This window comes from Anas acuta, chromosome 11, assembly GCF_963932015.1.
Source record: "Anas acuta chromosome 11, bAnaAcu1.1, whole genome shotgun sequence".
In the NCBI taxonomy this organism is placed as follows: Eukaryota; Metazoa; Chordata; class Aves; order Anseriformes; family Anatidae; genus Anas; species Anas acuta.
This window is the reverse complement of record NC_088989.1, coordinates 1,734,319-1,744,076: the sequence shown is the minus strand read 5'-3', so window position 1 is coordinate 1,744,076 and position 9,758 is coordinate 1,734,319. Positions and strand designations below refer to the sequence as shown.

The 9,758-nt window shown below is 44.0% G+C and overlaps 1 long non-coding RNA gene across 2 annotated transcripts in view; it reads left to right on the top strand.

Annotated features, from left to right (window-relative positions):
• LOC137862637 (uncharacterized) overlaps positions 1 to 4,740 on the top strand; it is a 16,404-nt gene extending 11,664 nt beyond the window's left edge. The window contains exons 1-2 of one of the 2 annotated variants that reach the window (XR_011100443.1): positions 173 to 690; positions 1,515 to 4,740. This is a non-coding gene — a long non-coding RNA (uncharacterized lncRNA). Of the gene's footprint in view, positions 1 to 172; positions 691 to 1,514 lie in introns of those variants that run through there. The other variant, XR_011100444.1, reaches the window with a different exon arrangement.
• The last annotated feature ends 5,018 nt before the right edge of the window (positions 4,741 to 9,758 follow it).

The following is a 9,758-nucleotide window of genomic DNA, read 5'->3' as shown; positions in this document are numbered from 1 at the left end:
GCCCACTCAAGGGGATTTCAGTAATATTGTCAATATTACAGGTTACCAGTAAAATTAGCCAGAATTAAATATTGCAAACAGTTGTACCTGGCTGCAACAGTAATTCATTGTAGTAATCCCTGGAAGCAGAGGCTTTAACACCCTGTCCTCTCATTCTGGATTTGGCTTCTAAACCAGCTCCAGGAAACGAGGAAGTTCTTGGCTCAGTAAGGCGAGGCTTTCCTCTCAGCAGCCTGGCCTGAGCTGCTTTTAGGAGGTTTGCTCAAACCAGTGGTGTGGCTACCAGGAGCTCCAGAACTGTCAAGCCGTTAATGAGTCATAAAGCCGGCTTTCTTGGGACTGGTGCATTCCCGTAAGGTCTTCTGAGGTCTGAGTGATTTGATACTCCTCGTGTAATGGGGACATTTGTACACGTGCCGATGACCCGTGTGATCTTGTTTGTGCTTTACAGGGGCTGTGCAAGCGCGAGCTCTGTCCTGCAGCTGCCCGTGGATTTCTCATGGCACCTGCAGGAGCTCTGAGGATGCTGGTTAAGTGAAACGTGATGGTGCTGGCCAACAAATTCAACGCGTGGTCATATTTGCTCCCCTGGTCAAAACAAACCAGTGACCTGAAAACCTTTCCCTCTTCTGCTCCTGCCACACATGGGCTGCTGTGATGTTTGCAAGGCTGCAGAAAATGAGCACAGAGGTGAGAGAGAAAGACAGACTGACCTCGGCTTGCAACTTCCATCACTTGTTATTTTCTCCTTATGCTTTGAGACAAGTTGCCTAGAATTTCTTCTCCACTAAGTGGTGCAAGCTGCCTCACTCCTGCCTCTCTGCTGCTTTTTTTTCCCTCCTTCTTTTATTTTTTTTATTTATTTTTAATTTTTTATTTTCTCCCCCAGGAGAACAGACCTGTGGTTATTTCAACATGGTCTGCAGCCCTCTCGTTGTGTTGGGTTAGTCTGGCCAATACAGGCTGTGTGTGCCTCATCTGCATTCAGGGCGGCACTCCTCCATAGCTTTAAGGACTGTGGCGTTCTCTACTGATGAAAATTGTTAGATACTTTTTTTTTTCTCCTACAAATTATCAGGTCATTTAAAAAAATGAACTCATTTTAATCTAATTCTGCATGTGCAACAGTCTGGAGAGTTATTTTCAGCTCCAGTAGTTGCAGTTTGCAATTATTATGCTTCTTTTAAGAAAAGAAAAGTAACAGCTCTATATTTTATGTGAATTACTGGTGATTTTTCAGCACAATTTGTGTTTAGGATAAGTAATAAAAAAATAAGAGGCCAAATGGATAGTAATGTAGATTGCAAGAAACACAGAGGAGGTAGGAACACATGTAAAGATTACTAAAATATTAACATTTGACTACTTAGGCATTAACATTTCAATAAAAAGCATGTAATTCTTATTGAAGCGAAATCAATAGTTCCTAACTAACCATTGCTTCTGATCAAAACAAAACAAAATCAATATTTTTATTTCCTTTATTTAATTGCTGTAATTCATGTATGTTTCAGACGTGTCTGCAGCCAGTCTCCTGGAGCTCTCCTGCACGTTGCGGTGTGTTAGAAGTGCCTCAGTGCCCCAGTTCGCTCCCAGCAAGAGGCTGGGCTGAAGGGGTGCTTTTTCCTCTGCATTTTTTTCCTGTGGATTTGTGCCTAGTCTTTTAGAAGATTTTGTGCACAACATGCCAGTGTGTGTGACTTGTCCAAGTGCTGCTAGGACAGGCATGGCTGAAGGTCACATCCCATCCCAACTTGCATTTACATTTGAAACTAATTTTGTGCGTTTCCACAGAACTTGCAACCAACTTGAACGCTTCAAGTTCAGAAGCACGGTGGTTACCTCGTGTTGGGCTCCATCCCCCAAGTATTGCAGTGGTGCCTGTGCTCAGAGAGTTTAATCATGCACCTGCTTCCCATGGTGTGCTGCCGTGAAGCTTTCCCCATTTCAGCTGTCCTGCTGACACCAGAGCGGGGATGTGTGCGTGCTTCCCAACGATGATTTGCTATCTGGAAAAGAAGTAAGTGTCAGCTTCTGTGAACACATCCATCACCAGCCATTCCCACTTCTGTTTACCGGCCACCAAGAACCCCAGACCCAGAAGCAAAATGGGACCGAAAAGGGTCGGGAGGCATCAGGCCACCACTAGAGGAGCTGAACGCTGGAGCGGCAGCAGTAAACACTTCTGGTCTCCTGGATGAGATACAGGATTTACCAAAGAGGAATGTTTAAAATGTTTTCTGATTTAGTAAGTGAAAGATCTCTGAAACAAAAGAGAGACTTTCAGAAATTTAATACAAATTGCCAGCAATTTGCCTGATGTTTAACAAAGGGAGCAGGTCACTCCAGCAAGCACGAGGCAGGAATAAAAAGCATCAGCATCTGCAAGGAGCGATGCAGTGCAGCAAGGGGGAGCAGAAGAAGCAGGGAAAGGCTTTTTATAATGTTTTGTGGGGATTTCTGGATTGGCTGAGCCCTGTATAAGCAACTTGTGCATAGCCCTGTGTGTAACCTCCCTGCCTGGTTTCAATCTGCCTTGCTGAACTTGATTCTCACCTGCATATTCAGGTGCAAAGCAGGATGGACATTGGATGTGCCAAAATCAGAGTTGTCTGTAAAGTGCCAGGTCTGAGTGATCAGGGCAACGTTTGCAGACATCCAGACCCTGTGGGAGTGTATGCACACATAACAGACGCCCTTTGCCATCTCTCTGTGGCTAACACCACGTCCCTTTCCCTTTTTCTGCCCCAAAAGCGGTGGGACATGGCCCCCATTTTTCTTTATAAGTGCCACGTCACATTTCACCATTTGGGTAGAAGAAACAGTGGTGGGATATTTGTTCTCTGCAAAATGCAAAGTGACAGGACATCTTTCTTAACAAGCGAATAACCAAGTTTAAATAACCATGCCAAAATATTCTTTTGAAAAACGTCTGTCCCTAATTCAGTTTGCCTGGTCATTGTAATTTAGTGCAGTGTCCTTCTGAGAAACTGAATTATTTGGGAGGCCACACAAGATTGCAAAGGTATAACTGCATTTCTGCAGATGTGGAAGTCTCTTACAAATGAGACCTGGGAGGCTTTGTCAGGACCTGAGAGTCCATCCTGAGACTTGTTTTGCCCCAGCTCGGTGACACCAGCTCCCCTGGGGCTCCAGCTGGGCAGCGTGTGTTAGGTATGAGAGCAGCTCTCTCGGTGACAGAATGGACGTGTCCCCCTGCAGTGATCGCAGCCTGGCTGCTGCCACACGTGGGCACAGTGTGGGCACCCCATGGTCAAGCTGCGCATTGTTTTCAGGGCAATGGCTCCATTTGCTGGCTCTGCTTTTTCCTCCTCTTCCCCACTCTGCAATTCAGGTCAGTATTTGCTTTTGAGATCCCCAGTGCTCCTTTCTCCCTCCGACACAGAGACACCATACAATGGGTTGGCATCCCCAGTGCCTGTCCCAGTGCTGGTGAGTGCCAGGCTGGTGCTCAGCCCTGTAAAGCGAACAGCAAGCATCACCCTGCTGGGAGGCAGAAAAAACTCAGGGCAGCTTTCAGGGATGACAGATGAAGTGAAACGGAATTTAAAAATCACATGAACACCTCTCTGTATGATAAAGTACAATGGCTGAAGTGTTTCCAGCAAGTCATTTTCCACAGTTTCTGAGATGGTTTCTGAAAGGACACCGCTCGTTGCCCTCATTATGTCCATTCCAGCCAAAAATCAAGGCTGTGTACTCCACCGCACGAATGTCAAGTGAAACATTTAAAGGCCCCTTATACTATGTGTGCGTTCCTCCTATGTTCCCTGGTGGGATTCCTGGGAGTGAAATTAGAGGTTGTTAACAGTCACGTGTCCTACCAGTTTTTTTTTTTTTTTTTTTGGTAAACTTTTAAAAAAACCCGTAGAGTTCATTCTTCTGAGCTCTCATTCCTTACCAGAAATTCTTGAGATAAAGGGAAAACCATCCAAGCCATTACCTTTATCTTCTGTGGAGCTTATGGATATTGTTCTTTTTGTATGACAGGGCGATGAGAAGGCGCACGGAGAGAAAGACAGAAGCACAGTGAAGGTACCTGGTTACTTATATTTGCTTTGGTGTTGGCCTCTTCCTCAGGGATGGACAGATTGCTTTGAGGCTGAAGAAAAAACAACAAAAGTCGCAGACATTAAGACACCAGGAGGCAATTCTTCGAGAATTCAACACCAGGATTTAGGAAGGAAAGGGCCTTTGGTGTAAGGATTGATTTCAAATCACAATTGTAGGAAAAGGAGAAAGCTTCAGGGAGTTCAGCAGTAAGTTATGCAGAAGATGTTAGGTCTAAGATTCTTAATTTTGGTGACAAATTTTCTTATGCAATGTTAATTTAAAATAACAGCAGCAACAATAAACAAACAAACAAACAAAAAAACAAACCATTTTTACAGCAGCAGGAACAGTAAGAAAGAAAAACCTGAGCTGTGGAGCCAGCAGTGCCCAGGATAACCATGTGTGAGGAACAAGCCACGTGTGGAATCCTAAGCAGAGAACTCCTGGGGAGGGGCAAGAAAAGTACCATGAAGTAAAAATCCTTTAGGCAAAATAGATAATTGCACCGCGATGGATATGTGATTCTTTTTCTTATGTATCTAGGCAACTATTTGCTTTAGAAGTAATGACTGTTATAAATCACAGAATGAAGTTTCTAACCCCAACACATGCCTGGAACAGAGCTGTTGATACTATCCAGCTAATAAAACATATTTCTTGAAGCAACATCAAGTTAGCTATGATTGTGTCACTCACCTTTGTGACAATGATTACAGCTTATGCAGGGCATAATTTAGGACACCTTTAGAACAGCTCTAGTCTTGTGTCTGGAAACAGCAAAAAGCCGAAGGAGCTGCGAACATATGACATCTTACAAACAAATGGTGTCATCTAACTCATGAATTTCCGAATGTCACATGAAGATGGGTGATATGACAGTCTGAGCCAGTGCCTCTCCCTACCGTGGCTTTGGCTGAGGCTGTTATTTTGGGGGTCAGTGGGTGAGGGCCCCAGGGCCAGTGCCTGGTCCGTGTGGATGGAGAGAGGGACACAGTTATGTGAAACCTGAAAATAAAAGTTCTGGGGAAAAACAACAAAACAAAAACAAACAAAGAAAAAAAACACAAACAAACAAAAACACATACAAAGTTGCATTCTCTATACTATTATCTGGCCTTTTTAGGTCTGGATTAATACTTGCTTCACTGGATTACCATTTTGCTCTTAGGACCTATGACCACAAATAAATAAATCCTCAAATGGTACTGGAACTACAATAGAGCTATCTGAATGTAAGGATTTCGAAGTTTGGTGTTTGGCAATACACTCTGAATGTAAAAGACAATGGCATGTGTTTGGCTATTTGAGAAAAATAATGCTGGTTTTTTTCTGTTGTGTGTGAAAAATGGGCTACTCATTGAAAGAGGATCTTGCTCCACATTGCTACAAGCATTTCATGCATATTCACAAAGAAGCAGTTTTGAAAAATTCGCTGATGTGCTTACTGCTGAAGGTAGAGGGGAATATTAAACATCCCATTTTTTCACCTCTGCTGCCGTGTATATACAGCGTGTGCTGTCCTGTTGGGATTAGCTAGTGTTTGCTCAAGGTGGGAGAGGTGTTTTTGGAAAACAGGTGGCTTGGGACTGGATTTTCCCCCACAGGAATCACTAAAATGGAAGCTGATTTCAGGTTGTTCTCTGTAATTTTTACTGTTGGCTCCAATGGAAAATACCCAAAGCAGAGAGTCCATGCAACAGATTTAGCTTACTTCGGTCCTCTCCACCACGCCACAGGATGGCTGTCCTACACACATCGCTGTCCATGGAAAGTGAAAAGGCCCTTTGCTATCATATGTTTAGGAAAGTACTGAAAACATCAAGGATTTAAGGAAAAAGAAACTCCCCAAGCTGCCTGAGACTCTGTGGTACCTAACTTCCCAAAGTCCCTATTTGCTATTTATTTTCATTTTAATTGTCAAAACACACAAATAATGTTGTCTGGGTTATCACTGGTGTGAAGAACCCACAGATTTTGGTCCGGCCTTTCTGTTGCCAGTACAACTAATGAGGAAAGCAAAGCAATAAAATAACAGCCTTTGGAGGGGAACATGCCGCGTGTCTCCTCTGCCGTGCATTAATTCAGTTCTGCCATGCGAAATGGCACCTTCTCCTGCAGAGAGGATTGGAGAAATGTTAAACATATCAGTACGGGGAGGGGGGGGAAGGAATCATTACCATAATGATAGCCATCACACCGAAGAGTGAGGAAAAGTGCAGGGAAGCACATAACTGTTTTTCCAGCTTTCAGAAGTGTCTTTCTGTTACAGATGAAAAAAAAGGCTTCTCGCAAGCCGATGAGGCTTGGGGTTTGTTTGATGTCTGAGCTGACGGCGAGCAGTCATGCAGGGGGATGTGCTGCTGGCTCTGAGCACCGTGTCCCACAGCCCAGAAGCTGAAGAGGTGCTTCTAGAGGAGGGAGCTGGGGCGCTGCAAGGGCAGGACGTGGCCAGGCCTCTCTGCACCCTGTGTGTTTTGCTTTCCAAATATGAACATCCTCGTGCTGGCCAGAGCATGGTGATTCCTCCATCCCTGGAGAGGGCTGCAGCCCTGTCGCCCGCTGAGCAGGGTGACTGGTGCTGGCCAACATCTCCTGGCCCAGGCCATGCAGGAGGCATCCAGCTACCACCGATGGCAAGGGGGCAGAAACCTGCTGGTAGGCGGTTGTAGCCTGGCAGCTCCTCACCATGTGCCCTCCTGAATTATGGCAGCTGGGCATTAACCATTTGCTTTTCCTTGCTCTTTCTGTGCACAGGGGGCGTGAGGCTGTGCTGCGTTATTATAGGTTGAAAAATGGACCCTCCCAGTACGAGGCAGGACGGGCAGAGTTTCAATTTTTGTGTGTATGCAGAAGCATTATCACCCGTACACAATTACAAAGCTATATATTTAGTGTTTGCATGCTTGGTTAGCTGATTTGTGGATGCAGGCTGTCAGCGAAGTGCTCGATGCTGTTAGCTCCAGCCCTGATTTCAGAGGCGGGGAGGCAAATAACACGGTCACGCCTGTCTGGAGCACGGGGTCTTCGGGGGGGGGATGTGTCTGTGCCATGCATGCACCCTTCTTGTGGGGCAGGAAACAAACCTGGACTGAGATTTCAGGGACTGCAAGATAAAAGGAAAATAGTTCCACGGGATTATAAAGCAAGAAATTAAAGGTTTTAAAATTGCTTGGGCATTTTTTTTTTTTTTTTTTTGAAGTGAAATATTTAAGAAAATGGCACAAAAGAGTGCAAAATGCTCCCTTCATTACAAAGAAAATGATGGTGTGTTTTCCAGTGCAATGAGCAGGGTGTTTTCAGGTTGTTCTGACCCTGCTGGGGAGCCTGCTGAAGCAGGGTGCCCGTCACCAGGTATGTGCCGTGCATGATTGTTAGGGGCTGTCGGGAAGCTCCCAGCACTCACATTTCTGTGAGAAAATAAAACTGGTTTTAGAAGTTTTCTCTTGAGCGCTGTGTTTAGGTAGGAAATGCTTCATTTCTGCCTTAGCCACCGGCTGTTTTAGTTGCACTCACTTGGCAGTGGGCAGGACGGGTTCGGGGCAGCCGATGCCATGGCAGATGTGCTCTGGGAGCCCTCCTCTCATCACTTCAGCTTGTCCCAGGAAACCTCCGGAGTGCGATCGTGAAGCTCTGCCCACTGAAACCTGCCTGTTAGCCCGTGGTTACTCTCATTCCAGCAGCCATACCCACATAAGCAGGACCCATCTTTAGGTTTACATCCCCTCCCCTGGTTGCTGCAGCCCCACAGCCGGTCCCTTCCCTGTGCTGCTGTGGCCTCAGGCTTAGGGCACAAGTCCCAGCACTGGAAGTGGGGGAAATACCAAGAAAATGGTCCTGACCCAGGGCAGGGGCAAGTCTTGTAAGGTCTGGAGCTGCCTTCTGTTCAGAAGTCATTCTCCCTCTGGCTCAAGGGCACTGTGCTAGCTGGGGTAAGCGTGCTCCTTTGATTTAGGCATGAAATGGCAGCGCTGCTATCAGACTGCTAGGAGAATCTGTTTTATCTAAATGAAAGAAATAAAACTTTTTTTTTTTTTCCTTTCCTTTTTCCTGGCAACCCTTTGCTTGGAGGCAACAATAATTATAAATCTGTTCTGATACTCAGCTTGGGTTATCTTAATTCTCTCCCATTTCAGGAGCGAAAGGGACTACAGAGCTCACAGAGACACACTTATTTGATCACAAATACAAGGATGGTGCATGACAGTAATTAAATTTTTACTTTCAACTAATTTAATTTGTTAGCAAAACAGGGGGAAAGGCTTTACTGCGGATGGGAAGAGGCAGCTTCTTACACCTGACTTTACTCGCACTTGACTAACTGCTTCATTAGAACACAGGCCAGTTTGGTGGCAGATCATTAATTTTCATGGATGTAATCTGGGAAGCCAAGTAGTAGTAGGAGGCTGGTCTGCCAAAACTGGCATAAATGTGCTAATGCTTATTAAAACTAAGCTGTAAGTCTGTTTTCATGCTGCCTTTGCCACGTTATGAATTAATTGCTGAAATGTATTAAGACAGCAAATACAAAGAAAAGGGATTACTGTGTGTTACAGCAAAGAGCAGGAAAGACTGAGGTTTCCTACTGAGAGTCTGATCCCTCTGGCACAGGTGATGTTTCCTAGAAAGCAGGACTGCTGATGGAGCTGGCTGTCAGGTTCAGGCGAGAGCAGTTAGGTGTTGCATTTGATGGCCTCTGTTATCAAGGTGTTTGTGCCCTTGCAGTTCAAGTTAATTTCAGTAAAATTACTTATATTAAAGAATATATAGCACTATCTTGCGAGGCGGTAAGAGTTTTTTATTACTTTTTAAAAATTATTTATTATTATTTCTTTTTTTAATTTTTTTTTTTTTAATATAACTTGTTTGCAGGAAAAAGTCCTCCTTGGTTACTGGAAGAAAGCAGTCCTGAGCTAGATGTGTCCAGTGGCAGAGACTGGGGACCATCTTTAGAGTGATTTCCAAAAAGTATAACACCTTTTCAAAATTTCTTTGCCTTGTGTTCAGAAAGAAAAGAAACTTATTTCTATTAACTTTTTTTTTTTTTAATAGTTTAGAAAATCAAAGGTTGTAATTGATTTGTACAGCAGATTGTAGTAATACAATGAAATGCAAATAATTCACTATGGGATTTGTCCATTCTTTATGTCTAAAACAAATTCTGAATTTCTGAGTTATCCTTACAAGATCCGTTAATTGTGTCCTTGGAGATTTTCTCTTAGGCTTGATGCTGACTTCTGCTGGACATGTGATAATTTACTGATGCAGCAGAAACAGAAACTTATTTAAGAAAGTACAAAACATTTATTTTCCTCAGCTATTAGATCATCAGTGCCCTTGCTTGTTTGTTTTATTGCAAAACTATTATTGCAAGCAGTGGAAATCTGTGCTTGTTTGGTTGTGCAGTGCAGACATTTTCTGTAGTGAATGGTGTCCTTTCTCCTTCCACCTGTTGATAATAACGTTTTTATTTCAGTTTGTAACTGCATTTCTTTACCTTTATTTCTTGAATCCACTTCAATTGCCAATAAAGCCCACAGTCAGGAGCTGGAAAAGCTATTTTCACAGCAGAAAACATTCTGCCCAAACATGTTGTAAAATTAGGACAGATGCATTGTTTTTTGAAATACACGGATATGAAATTTGATGGTAGCACTTCAAGCTTCACTCATTTCATTCCAGGCTCT